The following is a 26,672-nucleotide window of genomic DNA, read 5'->3' as shown; positions in this document are numbered from 1 at the left end:
TTCTTTCCCTTTATAGATGACATACCTTAAAAATATTTTAAATATAGGAGGTCCTTCCATCATGCTCAGATTTTGAGCTTTTCTTATGTCTGGGGTGACCTGATTCATTCTAATTTGAAATTTGTTGCTCATCTGTAAAAAAACTGATCATTTTCATGAGCCATGGGACTGACCTGACTCGAAATTAGGATACCATTTTCTCTTCTTAATTTACTGCCTCCATAGTTGTATGGTTATAGTACACTTTCTATCATCTATCTGCTTCAAATATATAAAAAAATAGCAGGGAGACATAAATAATATGAATACTGGAAACGTTCAGCATACAACGGTATTTATTGAACAAATGGCATAAATATTCCTCAGTGTTCCTGATAACAAATGTTAAACTCAAACACCATGCTCCTTAGAAACCAGGCTATGTATTTTTCAAATGTTTCTATTCTTACTTTGTCTTCCATGAGAAGCTTTTACCTAAGGACTAAGCAGAGGAAAAACAGTGCTATACTTCCTATCAAAATTAAAACATCATTAAAAGTTTCTGCATATTTTATGAGGTATTTGACCAAGTTCTTTACTCCTCAAGCTACCTTAGCTACTTAGCCTAAACACCTTAGTAAGGAATCCACAGAAAATCAGGAATGCACACAGTATATTAAGTTTGACATAAATTTTCCGTGTAGCTTTGGTTTCTGTATCGTCTTTATAGCTAATAATTCATTTCTGGCCTCAGGAGACATTTGTTGAGTATGTCTTTTTGTATAAAAACCAACTAGAATTATTCATTAGCGTGAGAGGAAACACCTAAGCTGCAATAAGCTAGCAATATTATGAGACTACTTAAAAGTGACAAGGGCAGTTAAATTACTTTCAAGTCTCCTGTGATGTTTGCCTTGGCATAGAAAAACCTTCGGATGATTTATGCTTGTAAACACCCATATATAAGCTAATAAAGCACTACATAAAAATATCAGTATGTACCAGTTAAAAATGGACCTCACTTGTGTCCCCACCCTCCAGTTTTTCATCCAACCAATGAAACTCAAATAGTTGCGGCTTCATTATGGATTAGATAATTCCTGGCTCTGATAACTTTTCTAGGGTTGAAATTACACATCACATTCCTATTTCAATGCAATTACTAATGCTTTTCCAAAGCAGTCTTAGCAAAAATACTAGAAGATACTGAAAGACCACATTATACAATGCCAAGCACTAATGTTGGCCTTAATTATATCCTCACTGTCTCTGACATCCGGTAACTCTTGCAGTCCTTAGCTCTCTCACCTAGTTACTTACTTAAAGATCACTGCTGGAGTTCTGTTGGGACCCTGCTTGTCAGGGTCTTTCCTGAGTATATCATTCTTTTAGAATCTATTCTCTTGGATACCTGTAGAACTACTTCTCATATTATTTCATAAACATTTTTGAAGGCTTAAAGTTATTCATCCTTACGTCTCTCACTCAGAAGAAGAAAATTTTTTCTGAGTAAGTTTAAAAGCCAGTTATAAGCTGTAGGTTCTCCAACCTCATGTCATAATAGGACCAAAACATGTCATGCATACTTTGCACTCATGCTCAGCAGATCTACCTGATCTCTTTACTTTTAAATTAATGTTCTTTCCCTTAGTGTGTGTGTGTGTGTGTGTGTGTGTGTGTGTGTGTGTGTGTGTACCTAAGAGAAAGAGACAGAGAGACAGGAAAAGAGGGAGAGAGACAAAGAGAGAGCATAGAGAGAGACTTTCCCAAGGCTCTACACAGAGAGACTTGATGGACTCATAGAAGTTGTTAATTATTATTTTTTATCTTTCTTCTGTCTTGAGGTCAGGTAATAAAATGGAATAATATATCTCAATGAAGGATGATTTAAAGTAGCTGTTAGTATCCAAGAGTGGCACAGTAAAGGGGCCTTTTATAATGTAGTCTATATCAATAAGACAGCAGAAATGGAGGTAGTTGGAGGAGACATATAGGGAGGAGAGAAAGACAATGTGGTGGGAAGAACACTTTTTTGATGTTGGAGGACAGTGATAGTGATCCTAGTGTTGATAAAAGGGTCCTTTCTGTCTCCCATGTGAAAGTCATGGATGGATACTTACCTCGTCATAGGAAGTGGAGTTGTGGCTCAAGTAGAGTGCTAACCTTGGGCAATAAAGCTCAGGGACAGAGTCCTGGCTCTGAGTTCAAGCTGAAGGAGGAGGAGAGGGGAAGAAGGAGAAGAAGGAGAAGGGGAAGGAGAAGTCAGAAGGGGAGTTGAGAGGGGGAAGGAGAGGAAGGATAAAGAGGAGGAAGGGGGGGAGGAGGAGGAAGAAGAGAAGGAGGAAGAGGAAGAAGATAGAGGAAAAGAAAGAAGAGAAAAGTAATTGTTAAGAGGGATAGGGATTATAGGAAGAACTCCATCAATGAGTGCATAATTAGATTTATCTAGGAAGAATTAATTCTGGCATTCTATAGTAGAGTAGGAGTAATAGAAAACAGTTCACAAGAATGTATTGTGTAGCAATGTAGCTAGAAGAAAAGATTTTAAATGTAGTTAAATGTGGTTAACAATTTAAATTGATGTATTTGCTAAATACTCTGATTTAATCGTTGCCCCATGTATACCTGAATCAAAACTTGAACCTTTCCAAAATATGCAAATATGACATATCAAATAAAAGAATTATTGTGAAAATCCTGCTAACATGGTGTGCAACTAAAGAACAGAATTTATTTCTCTGGCTGGGCTATTTATGGGATTTCAATCAGATTTGAGAAGCTGATTTTAGCTTAGGAAATGAATGTATTGCCCAAACCCCTTGACAGGAAGTCATTTGTTATGATTGCAAATAATGTATGCAAAGGGATATTTCTCTCAATTAGCTTTAAACTAGCCTTAAAGTCTATGAGCTAGATTGTTGTTTACTGCTAAACTAAAACACACACACATACACACACACACACACACATTGCATCTAAAATAACTACAAGTAAAACCTCAGCTTATTTGTTAAGTAATCATTATCTCATTAGATTAGATATGAAAATTTTGTGATGTTTTTAGGCAAAATTAACAACAAAATTCTTCAAATGATCTCTTTTAAAAGGGGATCAGGATCAAATACAGTTTAAATTGCTTTGTGTTTTAAGAGAATTGTATGGTAGTACCATTTACTACTTGAAGTTGGTTAAGAGAAGAAAAACACTTATTGGACCATAAATGCTGTTTCTTTCCACTGTTTTCCTTTTGTAATTCAAGTACAGATTAAGTTTTAGATATGAACACTTGGACATTGGGTTCAAGTGTTTCTCAAAGAAATAGAATGAGAAAGTAGTTCTCTTTCAGGTTCTAAAATAAATTTTGTAAACTGAAAAGTCTATTGGAATCAGAATTCGCTTATGCTTTCTACTATTTTTAAGCAGGAACAGGCCCTGGTTTTCCAGCTGCCTCCACAACTCTCAGCATGGTGTTTTGGCATTGCAATTGATATTTAATGCTATCAAGCTATTCAGGATTCATCAATGAACTTTAGAGAGGACCACACTATCTTTTGCTTTGCCTTTTGATTGCTCTTTCATTGTGCACAAGGAAGGAAATCAAATATTTGTTTTTCAAGAACTTAAAAAGGCTCCAGGTATTACCACCAAATGGAAAGACTAAATCAAAGACAATTTCTTGTAAATAGGAATAGCTGTGTGCTGCCATAGCTCTGAATTTTGATAGTATGTTTTTTGTTTTTATTTTACAATCCAGTTGAGTACTTGTGATAAAAGCAAATAAAAATAAACAATAGCTACCAGTAACAAAAACTCAGAAATATTTTTTCAATAGTAGTAGATTTATTAGTGTCATCTCTTTAATTTGGGGGAGAATAATTTAATAATTTACAAGTACAAATGTATTACATGCAAAAATGCAAGAGTCGTAAGGTTTTTTAAGATTCTTTTGTCCACCTACTAATTATTCATTAAATTTATAGTATATTGATTGGCTCTCCACTTAAGTAAAAGTCTAAATTTTGTCTATAGTCTTAATGATGCTACCCCAAAAATTACTTAAGCCTAAAAAATGCTTCTCTTCTATGAAAAAATAACTTGAGAAGCAATTGCTGTGATTAGTTTTAATACAGGAAAAGTATTAGAAATTAGGAAAAATCATATAGCATTTTAAAAGGACTAGTTTAAACATATACATATATTTTAGTAAATTTTTGTTTGTTTTCATATTTGTTTGAAACATAGCTTCCTTAGTAGTACTGTTTGACCTTAAAGTCTTGATTCTTCTTACCTCAGCCTTCCAAGTGCTGGGATTACAGGCATGTACTCTCACACTCAGCTTAGTATGAATGCTTTTAACTGAAGTTTTTCTATTTTTTCTAAAATTAGATTTAAGCAGAAAGTATTGTTAGATATGTATTAACAAACTGTCAGAGACAGGATATTACCAACAAATACAATTATGATTTGTACATTATTAGATTTGTTTCATTGGAAATTATCCTACAGTAGCTGCTCAACAAATTATTGAATGCACTTTTTGTTAAAAGGAGCAATCTTTTATGATTGTCTATAATTATAATGGTTAAAATTAGACAATTAGTTTTACCCTATTTTGTAATTGTGCTATATATTGCTGAATACATTTGCCTGGAGTTTACTACTAAATTCTTCAGATATGATTCCTCCTATCGTATATCCTTTGTTGTAATTGTACTTGATTTTGATACCCTGCATCTTGTATATATATTTGTCTAATCTGGGGAAGGGAAGGAGAATAACGAAATGCTGAAACAAAGACCCAAGACCCATTGAAACAATGATACTCACAGGACAGTATATTGGAAACGAACTTTACAACTTTGGGGGTGGGGGTGGGGAGGAGTGTGAGAGGTGGGGGAGGGAAGGGATAGTGGGACAACAACAAGGGAGGGGGTAACAATGATGGACAAGTGATGTGGTCACTGCCTTTCTCACGTAACTGTGACACCTCTGTACAGCATCTTTACAATAAAGTAAAATAAAAAATGAAAAAATATTTAAATACCTACAAAACTGTTTTAAATGCCACTAGAAGAAAAAGATGACACAAATACAAAATTTGAAGCTTAAAAGAAAGTAATATACTAAACCAATATTATAAAGATTGAAACATGTATAATTGCGTAAAGGCCTTTATACCCTCCCATACATTCACTTTATAAAAAATTACCCCATATACATGTATACAACTAGCTAATCCCACACTGCCAGGTGCTGGAACCTTGCTTTAATATAGGCAGGAAAGAATCTATAAAAAAAGATTGCTGTATAAAACCTCCTTAAATGAACAGAGAAAACAAGTAAGACTGGAAAAGACTTGGAGATAGGAATTTGCTTACTCAAACAAATAGAAACTTAAGTGAAACTGAGCTATAAATATAAACTAAGGGCAAGTGTATGCTGAAAGGAAGCTGTCAATCTGAGCATTTCAAAAACACTGGGATTCTTTGAATCATTAATAAAACGTTTGTATTTGGTTCAGAGAGTAAATTTACAGAGACATTGTTGAAGCAGTGGGCTGGAAAATCTGTTTATCTGTGGTATACAGACATCTGTGTGTTATTAAGTAATAAACACTGATTTGCATCTATTACTAGAAAAGTAGAATATATATATAACTGAAAACAGATAAAAACAAATATGGCATTTTCTTTAGAACACAGAACAAAGCAAATGAACAAAACAAAGAAAATCATTAAACCAAAGCTAAATGAAATCATTGATAAAAGTAGAACCAAAATCAGACATTTTTTAACAAAAAAATAATTTCCATTTCTATGTTAAGTGTAGACTAGTTTCATTTCAAATGAAATTATATCATTTCCTTTCAAAGTAAATTTGAATAATGGAAATAATACAATTGTTAAAGTAAGATATTCTTCATAATATTCCTGAATAGAAACATAATTTGATTCATTACTTTTGTGTCAATCACAGTTTTAGGGCAAAGCTATGAAGAGAAGGATAAATTCTAGGTAATACTTAAGTTATTTTCTGTATATTTTAGTTAATATCTTTCTAAGATATTGTGAGAAACAAAAAAGAATCATTAATCCTGTTTGGAAGGGAAAGGATCAGTGAAATTGTTCAAAATAAACTACATGAGAGTGCATATTTCTACTTCTATGCTACAATTAATTACAGCACATAATTCTACTTAAGATTACTATTGTATATAACAGCACACATGAATGATAAAATGAAATTCAATTTAGTTAGATTCGTTGACACACACTGAGGAATTACTGGATTTCATGTAAACTCTGGAGCAAGAAACCTGAGCAAAAGCTCAAAGCCATGAGTTCAATCCCTGGTATCAGCACACACAAACAAAATTCTCTCTAGCCTAGTATGATGGCTCCTACCAGTTACTTGGGAGATAGGCATAGGAAGAATTGTAATTAGAGTACAAATCAGACAAAAAGTCTTCATGGAATGGCCATTTCTAGAAGGTATTAGAGTGTTTTATTTCCCATCCTGAAACTTTATACCTGTATGATGTTATGATAATCTTATACTTTATATATCATTTACTCAGAAATATAAAATCCATGTCTTCCACATGTCTCATTCATATTTTGCCTGTAAAACACTGAAGACATCTTTTTAGTAACTACAGACTTTCATTTTTTCTCGCCTCGTTTATAGGTTTATCGTCTCTCTACTTGTAATATTCTGTGATGTGCTTATCCTCTCACTGTATTATCTTTTATTCTCTTTCATTTACTCTGAATTTCCTCACATAAATTCCAGTCTTGCTTTCCTTTAAAAAAAGAGCACACAATTAAATTTAATTGTTCATTCAGTTTTCAACCAGCTTTTAAATAATTTGAACATCAGTTTTTGTTCATATGTATGTTGACAAGCTTGTTTATGAATCAAAAGGTGAGCTTAGAATCTGTAAAACACTCACCTATGTGATATTCTATCTAGGTTTCCCAGTTCTGTGTCTGTACCTTAGTAAAACAAGTCCTTAGTGTTTATGTAAAGGTCATTCAACTAGTTAAACACAAAGGGCTAATTTTTAAAATAAGTATATTAATGTCTAAGTTAATGTAACCAGGTCCAATCCCTCTTCATCTTTCCAGTTCTCATGGATGGCTTTAATTAGAAGTGAATTTACATTTCTGTAGCAAGATAAAACATAAGGCTTGAGTAAACAAAGGACTTAAGTGTTGCAAAAATTTTTTTGTGAATATTTTTTTCTAAGCACTAATGCCAGAAGCTAAGAAACAAAGCATCCTTTCATAGGTAGTAAAATTTGTCCTATTTTTTTTTCCTGAAATTTTGTTATAGATTTTTATATATCTTTTTAGAAAAAAAACAGAAATACAATGTCTCTGAGATATGACATCACAATCAAGTAGATATTTACTTATTTATTCAGCTATTTTAGCTTTACTAGACAGAATGCCATTGTGTAGCCCAGGCTGGCCTAGAACTCAAGATCTTCTTTCCACAGTTTCTCAAATACTAAAACTACAGGTGTGAACTATCATACCTAGCTCTCTTTTCCTTAATTTTCTTTACTTTTTGAAAGTTTTCTTTTGATTTGTTATTTTCCTCTATGACTTTGAAGCTCTAAATTTAATTTATTATTTGTTAATAACTTCCATGGAAATTTTAACAACAAATCTATGTATCTATCTATATATCTATGTATCTATCTGTCTGTCTATCTGTCTGTCTGCCCTCTTTATGTGTGCAGGTCCTGGGGCTTGAACTCATGTCTTGGTCCTGTCCCAGTACCACTTCTGGCATTTTGGTGAATTGGAAGTAAGAATCTCATGGACTTTCCTGCCTGGACCAACTTTGAATGGTGATCTCAGCCATTAGCCCTCTGCCTTCAATTAACATTTTACTCTTAAGTTAGTCAAATCCCTACTGACATGTATTATATTATTTCTAACTTGATTCATTTTTAACATTACAAATAGCTATTAACACTATTATTTTTGATGGAACATATTTAAAATACATTTGTTTCATTATTCTTTCTCATAGCACAGACCTTCTGAAAGATCACATTTTCTTCAAGAATTTCTCTCTCTCATACAGGTATATACATACACACTACAAACATGACTTTTGAATTAAATTTGGAATTATAAATATAAAATGTTATATATAAAACATAATCAGTACTTAAGTCAAAATTTAAGAAGAAAATTATTGGGGTAAAATTTTAATTATGCAAATAATCATATTAGATGAAAACATGATATCTCCCTCTTGTAAGTTAAACAAAATTATTAAATATTTAACATGATGAAATCTCTGTATTTTTCTCCCTCATGATGTTATTTAAAAATTTGCAATAGCTCAGTTTACCTTGAGACTTAAATGAATAACCTCAAAGACAAAAATCTAAATGGAACTCTAGTTTCTCTTCTTCACCTGAAAATTATCCTGAATACTCATTTCTGATATTTTACAAGCTTTCTTTACACCTCAGAATTGGAAATAAATCTAGTCTGAATGATGACAATGCGATTTCCTACACAAACACAACAAAAGTCCCTCCTCTCAACAGCACTGTTCAGGACCCAAATCCAGAAAGTGCCAGAGACGGGTCCCCATTGTTTAATCCCTGGCAAAGTTCAAAGAGAGCTCATCAATGCACAGTGAGAATTAATGTGCAGCACTCACTGGCCTGCTGAGCGCCTTTGTGGATGCAGTCAATTTCCATGCTCTTTGTGAGGCTGTGCAGTTGTATTCCCTGGATTACCACCCAGGATGGCCATAGTAACAAAACACCCACTGTCCTGTTTTCAGATCAGTCTATCACTGTGTTAAAAATGTTTTGAATCTTGGTGATTCCTTTTGCCAGCTAATGTTTCTAGGTCGTTTTACCCCATAAGTGAACAATGTTTCATGTCTAGGTGTGTTTTGTATAGTGAGTCACTTCCATGTGTTTCTTTTTTGTTTTGTTTGTTGTTTTTTTTTTTAATTTTAATTTTTATTTTTTGTGAACATACTGTACAGAGGGGTTACAATTACATGGGCAAGATAATGAGTACATTTCTTATCATCCTCCTTTGTTTACCCTTCACATCCCTTCCCAGCCTCCCCCCCTCCATGTGTTTCTTTACATAAATTATTTATGTTAGGATTTGTCATAACAGCTGAGTATCAGTTGACTAAACAAAATGGAATATGGGATATGCATACTAATTGTAATCTTAATCCTCTGATATGCTGTCACCTTGTCTGTGTGCAATTCACTGTGTATTTTGACTTTTGCAGTTTTTGAATTCTTGGTGATATATTATAACTATACACATGCATGCATACACATATACTTTCAAATATTAATATTTAATGAAGAAAATAAGTATATATATATGCACACATATCTTTCTATTAATATATTAATAGGACTGTATATGTATACAAAAATCTGATTTGGATTCTTTTTTGGTAGTACTAAGGTTTGAACTCAATGCTTTGTGAGTATTAGGCAGGTGTTCTGCTGGTTCAGCCATGGCTCCAACACTAAAGTCTACTTTGAAATAAAATATCTGAATACAACTTAAGTATTTAAGTAGATAAAGCTAAGAATGGGCCAAGGAAAACCTTGATGCCCTATTTGAAAAATAACAAAGGTAATAATAGCTGATGGCATGGCTTCAGCAGCAGGGAATCTGCCCAACAAGCATAGGTCTCTGTGTTCAAACCCAGGTACCTCCAAAAAAGATCTCAAATTGCAAAACTACACAAAGATTATATATGTTTTGAAGAACAAAGCTATGTGTTTCAATGTCAATATGACTTTCATTATGAACATCTGCTTTTGCTTTCTTCATTGAAATTTATTCATTTCATTATTTGCCAACATCATTTTTTCATTCTGAGTTAAAATATAACCAGTTTGCCAAATATATTTGTAATTTTTAATCTATAGGATGATGTAGGACTCAGCAAAGGTTCTACATCCTCTATATTCAATGTTGAACAGCTTGCCTAAGTTCTTTGAATCCCCACTTGTCTCATTAATAGAAAGCATAGATAAATGCTTATGTTTCATGGTAATGATAAAACACCATAATATAGGTTGCTTGATGGTGTCAGAAATTTTATAAGCACTGAGAAAATATTAGCTATTGTCAGTAGCTATTTTTTCCTTATAGAAACAATGCATTGATCTTTTGTTGACTTTGCAGTGACCCAAATTATTACTCTTCCCAACCCCCATCCAGCAGTTCATTATCCTTTATGAATTCTCATTTTCTTTCATCATTAATAGTCTTTCATAATCAAACTCGTCCTTGATGTTTCCTATCCTGTTTTCTTTCTTTTCTATTATTAAAACTGTTTACTCTGGTGTCTTGTCAATCCCAGTGATATACTGTACTGTCTCTCCCAGTCTACTTTAAGAATCTTGCTCAGGTCTTCTGGATTGCCTAGATTAAACACCACGGGCCAACTAATTCCAGTGTTAAAACATTAATTAGAGTAACTTTTACTTACAGAGACTTTCTCCTTGTCATTGCAGTTAGATCATAGGTCCGCTGAGGTTCTGACTCATGCTTTCCTGTTTGAGTACTCAAGTTAATGGATTCACCCTATGATGGGCTGTCCTTTCTGGGAAGTAGAACAAGAGCATATCGCCATAGAAGTGACAGCATACCAATTGTACTAACATCCACTTGACTAAAGCATGTTGTATTCAGATTCAGAGGAGAATGATGCACAGTCTGTTGTGTATTTACAGACAAACTGAATGGAGTGTAGCTGGGTATTTCTACAATTACGCAAGATCCCAACTATTCTTTCTAATTTGTGACTTGCTTAGACCTCAGTAAAACCATGCTTCTCAATGTTTCATTTCTTTGGATATAGCATTCCTTTTTTTCTTATATTATCACCTACACACATCCTGATCATGGTTATTCATCCACTGTTAATTTTATTTATTATACTTTTGTAAAGGTGATGGGCAGGGAGGTTACAGTTACCAAAGTAAGGAAATGAGTACATCTTCTTTTGAAACATTCTATCCCCTCCCTCTTTTTCTCCCTCTTACCCTTCCCCACTCCCCCATTGTTAATTTTTGCAAGTGACTTTTTTTCATAGCCTTCACTTCAGGACAGTTTCTTTACAGATCAATTCAGTGTCTTTATGGAAGAATCATCCTTCATCCTGGACACTAAGCTTGATTTCTTTTCAAGCACCTCTTAGCCACCTAATATTATAGGTTTATCACAGTCAAGCTCCAAGACCATCACACATGTTCACATGTGCACACACACACACACACACACACACACAAACACACACACACACACACACACACACACACACACACACACACAACAATAAAATAAGCACCTGTCTAGTGAGTACTAGGTAGGAGTAGACGGATGTTAGGTCATCATAACCCAAAGTACGCTAACATTTAGGTCAACTATTTATAAACTCAGCTCTTTTCCTTCTTGATTACAAATTTAGTTGATTTTACTACTTTTTTGTTTTGCTTCTATCAAATCCACAAGTTGGTCAATTATTCCTTTATTATTATATATTTACTTTTGTATTATAGTCACTGTCTTCCATTTTTAAACTTATTTTGTTGTTGGTGTTTGATAGTAATTACCCCTCTTCCCTCTCAAAATCTGAGGCTATACTAATGTATTTATCTTCTTGGTTTTTTTAAAAGAATTACTAACTAGTTGTACAAAGGGGTTACAATTCCATAAATCAGGTAATGAGTACAATGCTTTATGGTCAATGTTACCCATTGTTTCTTCCCTATTTTTCCCCTCCTATCTCTACCCTCAAGTTGCAGAGTTCATTTTTACATAATGTACACTAGATATAATGACTACATTTGCTCACCCTTCTCAATACTTATTTTCAGTCTTTTACTATTCCTTTTTATAAACAGTACATTAGTTATTTAAGGGAGCCAGGCCTTTGGATTCCTCCTCTAAGCATACTATTCTTTTGTCAGCTTGTTTGTGTGTAAATTCATTGAGCCCTGCATTTGTTATCATGCATAGTTGTATTTTAGATCTAACTTCCTCTATAAGAAAAGACATGCACCCTTTGTCTCTCTAAGATTAGCTTATTTCACTTAAATTTCTGCCTTTATAGTCTTTACTTAAAGAGAAAATCGAGATGGAGGGTTATCAACCAAGTGGAAAGAATAGAATCACTAGAAATTACAGTGAACATTCTCAGTTGCAGTGTGCATACTGAGCATTTATAGCCACCACACATTCTTTTATTCTGCCAAAATCCACTAACTTCCATTCATTTCTTCATGATACTTGTGACTCTTAAGCTTGAAGCATAAATGCTGATTCGAGTTTCTATAACACGTAGAAACTGGTGGATGAGAAAGTCTTTCCTCTGTTTTCCAGCAAGTTGAAAATGTTGCTCCATTAACACCCATCCTTTCATCCTCGTTTTGGGTTTGATGGAGAAACTGCTTTCCTGCTTATAGCTATCTTCCATCTAACTGTTCAATTTCATCTTGTTTATTTAAGAAGGCTTGAACTTTTCTATTCTCTTCTTTAGACATCATCCTTTTCTTGTGTCTTTTTATTATTGTGCTCTTAATTATCAGAATTTTTAATTATGCCTTTCCCATGCCACCTAGTGTTTTATTATTCCCTCGAAGCAAACTTGTCAACTGTCAGAAAATATTTTTAGATTTAATGAGTAGACAGCACAGAAGACAAAATGGTATGATAACAGTGTGTGATAGAAGGACTAAGAGATATGGAGAGTAAGAAGAGAGCCACCAGGAATTGAGTAGCAGGTCAGAAATAAGACACGAGAAGGTCAAACATGAAAAGATTTAAAAATAACATTGAAGAAATAACAGCTGAAGATTTTTTTTAAATATTGAGATAAAACACCTACCACTTCAATCAAAAGTATATTTTGAATAAAGGACAAAATAGATAAGAACAAATCTATATCACAGTGAAAAATACATGCAGAGTGAGAAATAACACTCCAAAGACCTAAAAACCACAAAAAATGTCCCCGAAGTTACAATAAAAATTACAGCTGTAGAGATTCAGCTGCAGGAGATGAAGGACAGATAATTTGTGTGGACAGAGCTGGGGAGTAGTAATAATTAATACAATCACCTAAGTACTAGGCCAGGTCTCAGGTTATGGTTACTCCATACCGTCCCTAATAATGAGTGTGTAAATGCTAAAGAAAACTGCAGGATGTCAAAACAGTAGGTTACTCTCCAAATGATGACATGGGTAAGGGAAGGGAAGTATTATTCTGTAAATGATGTGGAAATACTTAGAGTTCCAGAAGTTATGTGTCTCTGGTATCTGACATTTCACTCTTTGGTTGAGTCAACATAAATCCCTCTTTAGCTGTGACTTGAGCTATACCCATGTATTGAATATTTGGCCAGCTCCTTGGGATACTACAAATAGATAGGACATTTTTTTTCTCAGGGACAGCAAAATATGGGAAAAATATGATGGCTTCTGAATGGACAGTTTAGGCCACTTGTGAGTTCAGACACCATGTTTATTAACATCTATCTTGGTTGTACTATTAGTTTGTCTTAACTATTTGATGAATATTCTCCTAATTAAACCATTGAGCACTTTCTCAAATAACTCATTTGTGATCTATGGTTTCTCTGGATATTTCTTGCTTCAAATTATCATGTATAAGCTGTAGGATGGATCATGTTTAAATGTCTTTGCATCTCCATTTTCCCTAGTTGGCCAGGAAATAATGATTAATTGATTTTGTCATAGTATTTCTCAGTTGAAAAACTGGAAATTTACTTTATTGGGGAATATACTTACTTCAATATTTTAAAAGAAAGGGATGCTAATTGCCTCCTGAAATCATGGACATTTAATTTTTTCTCTAAGTCTTATTTTTAAATGTGAAGATAGGTAGTCTTGTTGATAACTGTTCCTTCTTATTCCTGGAAAAACTATATGAACATAGGAGATAAAAATCAGCAACCTTCAAATGTAGTAGGAAACATTTCCCCCAACATAGAATTTTAATATTCTGTATCAGTGCTTTCATCTGAACTATGCAGGTATAAATAGATTTATGAAATTCTTTTCGTATTTGTCTTTGTCCTCAAAGTAGCAAGTATATTGGCTGCCTGTTAGAAACTGAAACCAGTACATATTAGTCCTTTGTCCCCCTTTTTTCCCTTTAACTCTTACCATCATTTAAACTTTATTTTTAAGCATAAATATTTTGTGCTGCAGTTATTCTATAAACTAAGGTCAAATAGAACATTTCACATATGTTTTACTTGTCAGTAGAACAGATAAAACCCACTATGAAATAACTTTGTTTGATTGTAAAGAGGTATACCTATATCAATAATAAGAGCTATTTATATTCATATTTAAATATTTTACTCTGTATTCTTCTTATGATAAGCTAATAGTTTATTTAACAAATATTAATGTGGATTTGTTCTAACTACAAGTATATAATATAGATTTTGATGTCTGTAGAAACTAAATATACATTTGACCCATTGTAAAAGAGAGTATGCTTAGTAAGTTAGCATAAAGTATAAATTCACTTAGAAAACCAGTTTTTAGCAATGTTATAATCTGTATTTCAAATCTTATACTTTTACTGTTGGATGAAAAAATGAGGTTTTTGTTACAGTTGTTTATAGTACTTGCATAGGCTTAAAATATACTTTTAGTAAAGAATAAGGAGACTAATAAGGATATTGTTTATTTGTGTTTTACCTGAACAAAAAATGAATAGGGGGATGATCTAGGAGCCCCTTTAAGTTTGCTTACATGAATTGTAATTGTTAACCAACCTTCAACTCTTACGTTCCATATTGATAATGAACTCCCCCATCCTTGTTAAAAAAAAAAAAGTCCAAGCTGGGCACCAGTGGATCATGCCTATGATCCTAGCTACTCAGGAGGCTGAGATCTGAGGATCATGGTTCAAAACCAGCTGGAGCAGGAAAGTCCATGAGACTCTTATCTCCAATTAACCACTAGAATACCGGAAGTGGTTCTGTGGCTCAAGTGGTAGAGTGCTAGTTTTTAGCAGAAGAACTCAGGGACAGCGCCCGTACCCAAGAGTTCAAGCCCCATGATGAACCAAAAACAACAATAACAACAACAAAACAACAACATCAACAACAACAACAGAAAACACAACAGAAATCCAGAAATTGAAACTGGAAAATAAGAGCTATAAAATGATTTATAATACTTACATTTTCCCCTCTACAGATGTTAATCTGTAGAAGGATGATAATATGTGTGTTTTATCCCCATTTCAACTCCAGGGTGGCAGAATTAACACTATTGTAATAATGTATTTCATTTTATATTAGCTTATTAGGTCAAGAATTGGCAAGCCAGTACAAATGTAGCACACATTTACTTAGACATATTTCAACTGAAGTACATTGACATTTTTGATTATTTGCTTCTTCCTTAATCTTTTGTAGGCTACTGTAAGCACTTGAGAAATAAGATTATTTTAAACAACTTTTGTCTTATATATTGCCCTAAACCTGATGGAAAGCTTCACTTTGATAATCTTTTGTTATGGTAACAAATATTTTAGGTAAATAACACAAATTAATTAGTATCCAAATTATTTTTATAACCATTATCTCTTACCTATTTTTAAAAAGGAGAAACTGGAAATTTAATGTGATTTATCTATTATGTGAAGAAAGACTTACTAGAGCAAAATTAGAAATTCAGTATTTCAATAAGAAGTTTTCTTATAGTCTGCCACCATCATCCACCTTAGTGCTAGTATTTGTTATTTGGTACACTGGATATGGTCCCATAGCCATTTAAAGTAGGAATGTGAAATAGGATTAGCAGAAATATATAGATGGTGTTCCTTAAAATCAACCACAAAAATGGTATGAACTGTTTAGAAGTGCTATTACTAACCAGAGAAAAATCTGCACATATACTTGCATTCCAATTTCATTTGTCTTGTTCCTCAAGTAGTTCCTTGATAAAAATCTAACTCTGCTTTTGATTAGCATTATTTTTCTCTGTGTTATCTATGTTGAACTATAATAAATGTAGTACACAACAGAAAGTCTTTTGTACGGAGGTGACTATCCTTGATAGGAACAATTTTCACTAAAAGCATTTTTTAAAGCTAGTGATTGCCTTTACATAAGGAAATGATTAATACTGCAAATCAAGCCTACAAATGTCAGGGCTATGCTTAGGAAAAATAAACACCCTAACTTCTACTTTCGATTATTGATATCTATGACTTCAGATTATTTATAAATATTGTTTTTAACTTGGCACTACTAATGGATAACATCCTCCTCAATTTCAATATGTTCTCTAGGGAGCTGAACTTACTCAACTAGCATTGTAATATTAATAAATCCCATGGACATGATTAAGTCAAAACAATATTGTAAAAATTATAGTGTTTGACCATAACTAACAAACTTTATAATTTAAAAATGTACAAAAATGACTTTTTTTTGTTTTTGTTTTTTGGGTCCAGTTGTGGAGCCTGAACTCTGGGCCTGGGTGCTGTCCCTCAGCTCTTCAGCTCAAGGCTAGCGCTCTACCACTTGAGCCACAGCGCCACTTCCAGTTTTTTTCTTTTTGCTTATGTGGTGCTGAGGAATCGAACCCAGGGCCTCTGGCATGCAAGGCAAGCGCTCTACCACTGAGCCACCTTCCCAGACCCCCAAATTACTTTTTTTTAAAGACAAAGTACAGCGAACAAATCCTCCCTCTCCAAGCTTCCTGAAACCCTAAGGACTTCTTGGAACTATGGATCTTCTGGCTTCCCATTTCAGAAGTTCATTTTCATTCTGCTATCACTGGCAAGTTTGTTAGACTTGGTCAGTTTAGTTAGAAAACATCACATGCCATTTTTCATTGCAGTGAAGCTTTTTTTTTTTTTAATTTAATTTAATTTTATTTGTGAACATACTGTACAGAGGAGTTACAGTTACATGGGCAGGATAATGTGTACATTTCTTACCAAGCATTGCAGCCTCCTCCTTTGTTTACCCTTCACATCCCTTCCCAGCCTCCCCCCTCCCCCCCAATCCCAATCCTTCTCCTTCCTCCTCCCCAGCTCCCCCCCCACCAACGTTGTAAAGTTCGTTTTGGACATGACAACTTGTACTTCTCATTGTTGCAACAGGTCCACCTGTATCCTTAAACAACTGGTTTTTCCCCATCTCCTCCACAAGTTATACTGACATCAAATATAGTGAAAGCAAGGGTTATACTGTGGGGGAGGGACATACAAAGCAACAAAGAGATAATCTTATAAATGTGTTAGAAACACATGCATGAAAGAAAAAAACATTAAAATACACATCTAAGGGTTCATTTTCCTGACATCACATTATCTGACCTTTTCCGCTTGACTCATACATATACTAGATATTACAAATAAGGGAAACCATGGGACCTACGTTTCTTTGGGCCTGGCTTACTTCACTTAATATAATTTTTTCCAAGTTTTTCCATTTCCTAACAAATGGGGCAATGTCATTCTTTCTGATGGAGGCATAGAATTCCATTGTGTATATATACCACATTTTCTTGATCCATTCATCTACTGAGGGGCATCTGGGTTGGTTCCATATCTTAGCTATGGTAAATAATGCTGCAATAAACATAGTTGTGCTGGTAGCTTTAGTGTGGTCTTGTTTGTAAACATTAGGGTAAATGCCCAAAAGTGGGATTGCTGGGTCATAGGGGAACTCTATGTGGAGTCTTTTGAGGAACCTCCATACTGCTTTCCAAAGTGGTTGAACAAGTTTACATTCCCACCAACAATGAAGTAAGGTTCCTTTCTGTCCACATCCCCTCCAGCATCTGTTGTTGTTAGAGTTCTTGATTTTTGCCGTTCTAACTGGAGTGAGGTGATATCTCAATGTTGTTTTGATTTGCATTTCTTTTATGTCTAGGGATGTTGAACATTTCTTCATGTGTCTATTGGCCATCCTTCTTTCTTCTTCAGAGAAGTTTCTCTTTAAGTCTTTCACCCACTTATTTATTGGGCAGTTGTTTCTTTGAGGATTTGTTGTTGGGGGGTGCAGTGAAGCTTTTGAAGCAGCAGTTAAGCCTACTGTGGAAGTAATACTGTTTTCTTAATTATTCCCATTCAGGCTCCACTAGTGTGAAAGAAATCCCCATATGTCATATTGTAGTTTTCTGCTTTCCGCTGTACATATACTACGTGGTAACTTTTGGTTTGATTAAATAAAGAATCATTTCTAAAATAATAATTTATTTTCTTAAAATAAAAGTAGATATTAAGATTTGTGAAACAGTATATGTATAATATAGACACATATATATTATATACATATATATGTATGCTATTATAGAAATGAGTTTTCTCATATTTGAAATACATGTAAATTCAATCCATCTAAAAATTTTTAAACACTAGCTGAGTGCTTGTAGTTCATACATGTAATCCTAGCTAATTAGGGGGCTGAGATCTGAGGTTTTTATTTGATGCCAGGCCAGACAGAGAAGTCCAGATATCCTCTAATAAGCCAGAAGTAGAGCTATGGCTCCAATGGCAGAGTGCTATCTAGCTGTGAGAGTCAGCAGTCAGACCCTGATTTCAAGCCCCAGGACCAGGACACACACACACACACACACACACACACACACACACACACACACACACACGTGTGTACAAACCAATAAAATAAACACCTTTCTAATGAGTGCTAACATAAATTATATAGGTAAATTAAAATTTTTATTGTAATTGAAATTGATTTTTGTTATAGATAATTATGAAATATTGTAATTATTTACTATTATCTGTTATAACTAAACTAGAAATGATTTATGTGGAGAATTTAACTGCTGGCTTTATATATTCCCTTCTTTATGTGGTATCATCCTGCTATTAATTATGGAGCCCAACAGCTCTTCTATATTGCCAGAGAAAATCATGAAAAGAGAAGGTAAACTGACATTGTAGAGGTGATGGAGAATGAATTACAAGGCCCTGTCTTCACATGTCCTTTTCCTTTAATTCTGTGTGTTCTTTACAACAAAAATGAGATAATATGCAATAAAAATAAATCTTTGGGAGAAAAATCAAAAGATAAACATCAAAAGTACCGTCTTTTTTAAAAAGAAGTTCTGAATGCAAAATTAGTATTAGTGATCATTTCATCCACTCATCCATTTAAAAACATTAATTAAGTTAATAGTTTCTGCCAGATACTGTAGTACACAAAAGAGGCACAGAATTAGACAAAATAGAAAAACTCTTTACATTCCAATGAAAGGAAGCTGAGCAATGATGTTATTTTGTTTTTGTTATTTTTTATTATTTTAGGATTAATATTTATATACATATGAAAAAATTGGATAAACATCTACAAACTTGATGTAATAATTTTTAATATAAAATACATATTTTAAATATCAATGTTAATATACAATATAAGATTACTGTCCTGCTTTCTGTGGGAAAATTTGTCATGTGAGAAGAGCAGCAAATAAAAATAAAATCTCCTCAGAAAACTTTACTTCCTATTTCTAAACGTGATGTGGTTATTAGCTTTTCTTTCCTTGACTGGATCTCATACTTACAGAAGTTCATCTTGAACCCATCACCTCTTGGTTCAATTTAGCTTCATAGGCTGGGTTACTTCTTACTCAAGACTAATCTTTCCCGCATTACTGTTCACATTTTGTCTCCTGTTTGGTGTTCACTGAGAAATCTAAGTGCACTTCCTCTTAGGGAACATCTTAACCCTTTAGCTTTAGATCTTAACTTATGTCCAGAAACTAACGCAGAGAATAAAATATCACACCTCCAATTCAGAGCTACAACCTTTGATCTCATTTATTCCAGTCTTCTTTCCCAGTTTTCCTTTCTGCCTGTGTCTGTCTGTCTGTCTCTCAACACCGCCCCCTCTTCTCCCTCATTTCCTCTCTCCTTCCCCTGTAGTTTTTAAACTCTTAGACTGTGAGCAGTCCCCTCTATAGTCTTAACAAATATGCAGTTTTCCCTTAAACCCAATTGTGTAGGTTACATTTTACAAAGTAAGCAAAAACATGGAGAGGAGCAGAATAATGGAATGAATGAATGGTCAAAGACCTTTAGAGTAACTGACATTAACACAGACACAAGAAGGAAGGGAGACAGTGAGCCAGGTGGATGAATGAGTGATTCATTTTTATCTGGGCAGGTAAGGCCCTGAAAGGGAGCCTGCGAAGATGATAAACAGATGCTGACCAAGTGTTCAGAGGCTGTGTCCTGTGCCAAAAGTCATTGGCGAGTTCTGAGCAAGAAGTGATCATAGGCTGTGTGTCTTTGAAAGTTAAGATGGAGTGTAGATTCTACCTCGGCAAGAATGTACATACAGGATATTTGAGGCTGAGGTTATTAATAATGAATGGCACTCCATATGAACATCAACGGTGTTTCACAAAGTATTTTCCCACAATTCCGTTGTGCATCATTTCGGAAAGTGAGGTACTCCCTTCCTGTGAGATTAAGATGATTATGCACTATTAACTGGCTTAAATGTCTTAGGTAAATGAGATTTAAGAGTCTTAGCTAAGTCAGATTAAAATATTCTCGTGAAGTCAATTTAATCACATGCACTCAATTGCTGATTTTATCTACTTCATTAAGCATTTTGTAATATCACGGACAAGAAAACAGTCTTAGAATTTGTTTGCCAGTGTGACATTTCTAGTTTTAAAAGTATGCTTGAGAAGTGTCACTAATATGATTATTTAAAATAAAATCATTAGATTCTTTGTTTTGTGATATTTCATAAAGTAGGTTTTCATACTATAGACAAATTTGGATATATATCTATATGTTTTGTTATCTAATTTATGTATAATTTATGATGACTTCTACCATTGTTTTGTAAGGCTCAAGCAGTATATTGCTCATAGCGATGCCACTGTAAAAAGGGCTATGCCAGGATCTGGTAGCTCATACCTGTAATCCTAGCTACTCAGGAGGCTGAGATCTGAGGATCACAGTTCAAAGCCAGCCTGAGCAGGAATGTCCATAAGACTCTGATCTCCAATTAACCACCAGAAAACTGGAAGTGGCATTGTGGCTCAAGTGGCAAAGCACTCCCGTTTAGCTGGAGAACTCAAGGACAGCACCCAAGCCCAGAGTTCAAGACCCATGCCCGACAAACAAACAAACAAACAAAAAAGAACTACTCTGTTCTCTGTAGATGGTTAGTTAACTTGGGATTATATTACTATAGAAATACTATAGAAATTATTCTATGTGGCATAGAGCACAATCAAAACAGCTAATTAAAAAATTCTCCATGAGCTTTTCTTGTAATCTTCTTTAAAAATTGTAAGATCTTAGATTGAGACTGTGTTCAGCAAGACATTTACCAGGAAGTTCCTTGGTGTCAGATTTTGTCTAGTGCCTTAGGGATGTTAGGTTCATTACAATCATAAAGATGAATAAGACAATTTGGAGTTCACATAGAATATCAAATTAATGCTTATTAATTTGATAAGATAGTCACTACCTAGATAAGTTGATGACATTTCTAGAGAGGGATACTTTACCATTCCCGCAGTTCAGAGGTATATGCTTTGATTGGAATGAATCTCTCTAGGTTATGAAATGCTTAGTACCTCACAGGAATGTAGACAATAAAATTATAAGTGTATTCAAATATCTCTCACTGTAGTAGCTGACTTATATGTAAAATAATAAGGAATAACAACACAAAATATTGCTATGTGTAAAATTCTATTATGCTGCATACACAAATCCCTGAAGAAAAATGAATGTGGATAGAATAGTTGATGGAGGCTGCACAGGAGGAAAGTACCCCATATGTATGCGAGGGAATGTGAATAGTGGAGAAAGGGGATCATTTTGGGCAGGGAAATATAGAACCAGCATAACAGTAAGGTGGCTTCCAGTGTCCTTGAATATGGTACAGGAAACTAGTGGGATATAAATATAGCTAAGTCATCTTTGGGCTCATGTTCACTTTCATCTTTTGTGATATCATTCTGTTATTATTTTTCACTTATAAAATGAAGTCACACTAAAAAATGTTAGAGCTCTTATTGAGATTAGTGGAAATAATAGGGGAAAAATGATGTTGTCTTGGACCATAAAACCACTATTAATATAGAAAATTCTGTGATACTGTATTTCTTGCTGTGTCCACATTCCCAATTTAAGATTTGGAGAACTCAGAATCATTCATTCTTCAAGTTGTAATTTTTTTTTTAATGTAGAGTTTTCTGACTCAATCAAATAGAAGTGAGCTTTCTTTTTCCTTTCTAATACTGATACGATACAAAACTTATGTTTATTTTGCTAAAATGGAATTTGAAACAATTGTACACTGCCTTTTCCTAAGAAAGGATTATTTTCTTCTTCAAAATCAGAAAACTTAATTGGAGAGTTAAGTCGGTCAATGTTGAGAGTTAGGACTGAGAGGTATTTGGTAGTTCCTGCCATGTTATCCACCTTTTTGGGGGCTGCAACAACTGGGAACTTCCTATGGTTCTTGGATTCTCAGTTTGGGTGCAGTTTCTTGGTCTTTATTCTGGTCTTTTTGGTTTTCTATGTGCAGGACATCTTGAAGTATTTTTTGTAGGGCTGGTTTGGTGGAGAGATATTGTTTCAATTTTTCTTTGCTATGGAAGGTTGACCTTCGGTTATGAAGGAGAGTTTAGCTGGGTACAGTATTCTTGGTTGATAGTTGTTTGTCTTTAGGGCATGGCATAAATCATTCGGGGTTCTTCTTGCTTTAATTGTTTCTGCTGAGAAATCTGTGTCTAACATATTTATAAGGTATTTCTTTGTTGCTTTGTATGTCCCTCCCCCCATGATATAACCCTTGTTTTCACTGTATTTGATATTGGTATAATTTGTGGAGGGGAAGGGACAAAACAACTTGTTTAAATAGGGATACAGGTGGACCCATTGCACCAATGAGATGTTCAAGATGTTATGTCAAAAATGAACTTTACAACTTTGGCGTGTGCGGTGGCGGGGGCAGTTTGGCAGGGGGGGGAGGGAGGAGGAGGGGGAGAGGGAGAGATGGGAAGGGATGGGAAGGGGAAACGAAGGAGGAGGCAACAATACTTGAGAAGAAATGCACTCATTACCTTGCCCATGTAATTGTAACCCCTCTGTACGGTATTTTCACACACACACACACAAAAATCAGAAAAGTTTTAATTCTATTTCCATTAAATCATAATAACTTTTCAAAAGAGAAAAGATTTATTCATTATTATTATGATGATTTTTAAACTACTTATTTTTTAATAACTTGGCATTTAGTGGGAAAATACCACAACTATCATTTGAACATCTTGAATATAACATTTTATTTAGATTTCAAAGTTGTTGTATTATTGAAAGATTGTCATAAAAAAGACTATATTTACAGAAAATGTAAGTAAATAAATAAAATCATTTTACTGCTCATGTGGTGTTGAAATTTCCTTGTTAAAACTTATATTAAATTATTTTCAGTGTGCAATTAAAACCGACTTGTTTTGATAAATGATGCTTGATCAACCAATCATGGTAGCGAACTAATTCTACCTAATCAATCAACATAACATAGTAAACGTGTGATCATTATAAAAATAAATGAGGATATTGTAAAAAATAACCATTTGTTTTTAAAATTGATTAAAATTTAATATTAGAGAAAAAATTAACGTTTTTAGAAAAATTGTTCAGAAAGTAGAGTTTTCCCATACCTATTCCCTACCCCAGTACAATTCTTCACACTTTTAATGCAACTCTAATTATTAACACCTATTAGTGTACTATTTTTGGTCTAATTGATAGAGGTTTTTGGTGCATTCATTATTATCAAAAGTACAGTTCTGTGAATTTGGCTAAATGTACAATGACATGTTTTGTGTTACTCCTTAAGCATGCTTTGTGTGTTCTGTGTTCTCATCGCCTTCTCCCGCAGAAGTACTTGGATTAAAAATAGTTACAACTTCTTTACTGTTTTCTAGAATATCTTAGAGTTGGAATACTACAAAATTTAATCTTTCACTTAATGTGTTTTTAGCCCTCCTTCATATCTTTTCATGGAAACATTTCTTTTTTTATTACTATTAGCCCACTATATGGATGTACATGCATTTTCTTCTCTCTCTCTTTCTTTTTCTTTCTTTCTCTATTTTTTATTTATTTATAAATGTTAGGAAGAATCTACTTGTATCTTGCTTCAAATGACTTTTTTTTTTTTTGTCATTGGGCTTGAACTCTGGGCCTGGGCGCTGTCCCTCAACTCTTCAGCTCAAGGCTAGCACTCTATCACTTGAGCCACAGTGTCACTTCTCATTTTCTGGTGGTTTATTGGAGATAAGAGTCTCATGGACTTTCCAGTCTCTGCTGGCTTTGAACCGCAATTCTCAGATCTCAGCCCCCTGAGTAGCTGGAATTACAGGCGTGAGCCACCAGCGCCTGGCCAAATGACGTTTTTATAAGTGAAAATATTTTAGCTTTTACTTTTGTTTTAGTCCCCCTGCCCACCATTATATTCGGAAAGGAATTTTTATTTTAGGGAAGTTCTATAGTCAATATTACTAATATATACCTTTAAAAAAAGTTGGAGTTATGTTATATATTAATTTAATATGTTATTTGGATTGTTTCATGAAATGGTTGATACACGTCAAAAACATTTTATTTTTCCTGAAGAATAACATGTTATCATTTACTGTAGTTATCATGTAGTACACTATATTTCTGAACTTATTCCTCCTGCTTAACCAAAACTTTTTATCCTGTGAGTGTGCCCTCCCAACCTCCCATCCACCCATGCCCTGTCATTGAAGCAGCAGCCAGTCCTGCACTTTACACTCTGTACTTCTGTAAGATCTACTCTTAGATTCCATGTATAAAAAGAATAATAATTAAGAGCTAAGCATTCTCATCACCAGTGACGGTGAGATAGTGAGCTAATTGTGGTCATTCTACAATATACATTCATTTTTAAAACAAAACATAAGTTTTACAATTTATAATTTTGTCACTAGAAAAGCTGACTACTTTAAAGCTTGATCACTAATATGTTTTAGACATGATAAAGTTTTTCTTCTTATGTGCCAAACAGGAGGAAGGCTTCAGAGTGAAGCCTATATTTTCAACTTCTCCAACAGAATAAACCATGATCTCCTCTTGTCTCTCTTTGACCTGTAGTCTCTGATTTTGTAATTATTTTCCCTCTAAAATGATCGCTTACTTTTGCAACCTGTTTTCTTCCTTTCTTTTTTTCTATTTTTTTTATTGTGAAAATACTGTACAGAGGGGTTACCTCCTTTGTTTCCTTGATGTTTTCTTCCTTTCCATAGAAAATACTCCCTCTGCTTAAAATTCATTAGCCTCTACAAGGAAGATTGTAATCTATGAATTGTTAGCCTGGTGTGTTTCCACTGCATCTCCACAGACACTTTACTGAATGAATGATTTCTCTATGATTACCTTACTAATTGTGGAGATGCATGGTATGATAAAGCACCAGGCATAGATTCCAGTTGATTCCATTTTGACAATTAACTCAGATCTAACTTCCCAAGTGTCATTTTACTTTTCCAAACAGGGAAGAATGGTAAGAATGCATAAGGATTAAGTGAGATAATTTAAAGGAGGCTCATATTACAAGATTTTCTTCCCAATGAATAATTAAGGAATATTAGCAATAATTTTGAAACTAATCTTTTTTTCTGATACATGTCAAATTCCTTCCTCAGGACCTGTATTACATTGTTTTCACTTCTTATTATGCGGAAACACTTCTTTCTTTCTTTCTTTACAGTGTTTCTCAAAAATCCTCTTTCCAAGCATGTGAGTGCCAGTGTCTATCTTCCACAAAGCACACATATGTAATAATATTGTCAATAAACTTTTACACACTGAAGATGATTCCTTTCTAAATCTTTCAGCAATGACTAAGAAAAAAAGAACACAGTTTATTTTCTTTTATAGTAATCCTTTCTGTTGTGCTCTAAAAGGAGCATTTTTATTCATTCTCTGAAAACTATCAAAAAAGAAAATGAATGCAATGATATAGCTTCTCATCAGAGATGTCTTTGTTGTCTTAAAACTTTATAATTATTTCTTGCAATATACTAGAGCATAAACTTATCACTGACAGATGGTTATAACATGATGAGTTAAAAGTATTAGTAATTTAACATATTTAAGCTTCCGTGGAAAATTAGCAACTTTGTGAAAATTGACAAAACATTTCCTAATATGATTTAGGCAAAGCTGTAAGGATTTTCATTAAATAATATAAAATAAATTAGAAGGATAGAAGGAAGATCCAGGGGTAGTAAACAGAATCATATTAAAAGATGTCTTTAAGAATGTTTTAACTATTTGAAGACTGAAACATTAATATTGCATTCAACTATAGCTTGAAAACCAGAAAAACCTTTCTTGATTTTCAGATAAATACTCCCATTGCAACTAGAATTTGACTAATGCATTTAGAAAACTATAATAGATACGAACCAGAATTTTTTAACTGAAGGTGAAAGCAACTGTGTAATGGCTAAGTTGAATAATAATGTACATCCTGGATATATGTGAATTTCTTCAATAGTTTTGCTTTCTATAACTGGCTACGATAAATACCGATTTGCTAATCTGGAAGCACAGAAATGAATATTTTAGCAAAT

General features: G+C 33.8%; 1 protein-coding gene across 2 annotated transcripts in view; it reads left to right on the top strand.

Annotated features, from left to right (window-relative positions):
- Grik2 (glutamate ionotropic receptor kainate type subunit 2) overlaps nt 1-26,672 on the top strand; it is a 564,289-nt gene that overhangs the window by 400,468 nt on the left and 137,149 nt on the right. The window lies entirely within an intron of this gene.

The sequence above is a fragment of the Dipodomys spectabilis genome, unplaced genomic scaffold, assembly GCF_019054845.1.
Source record: "Dipodomys spectabilis isolate Male_0828 unplaced genomic scaffold, ASM1905484v1 ptg000053l, whole genome shotgun sequence".
NCBI lineage: Eukaryota > Metazoa > Chordata > Mammalia > Rodentia > Heteromyidae > Dipodomys > Dipodomys spectabilis.
The sequence above is the reverse complement of the archived record's forward strand: the minus strand, read 5'-3'. Positions and strand labels throughout refer to the sequence as shown.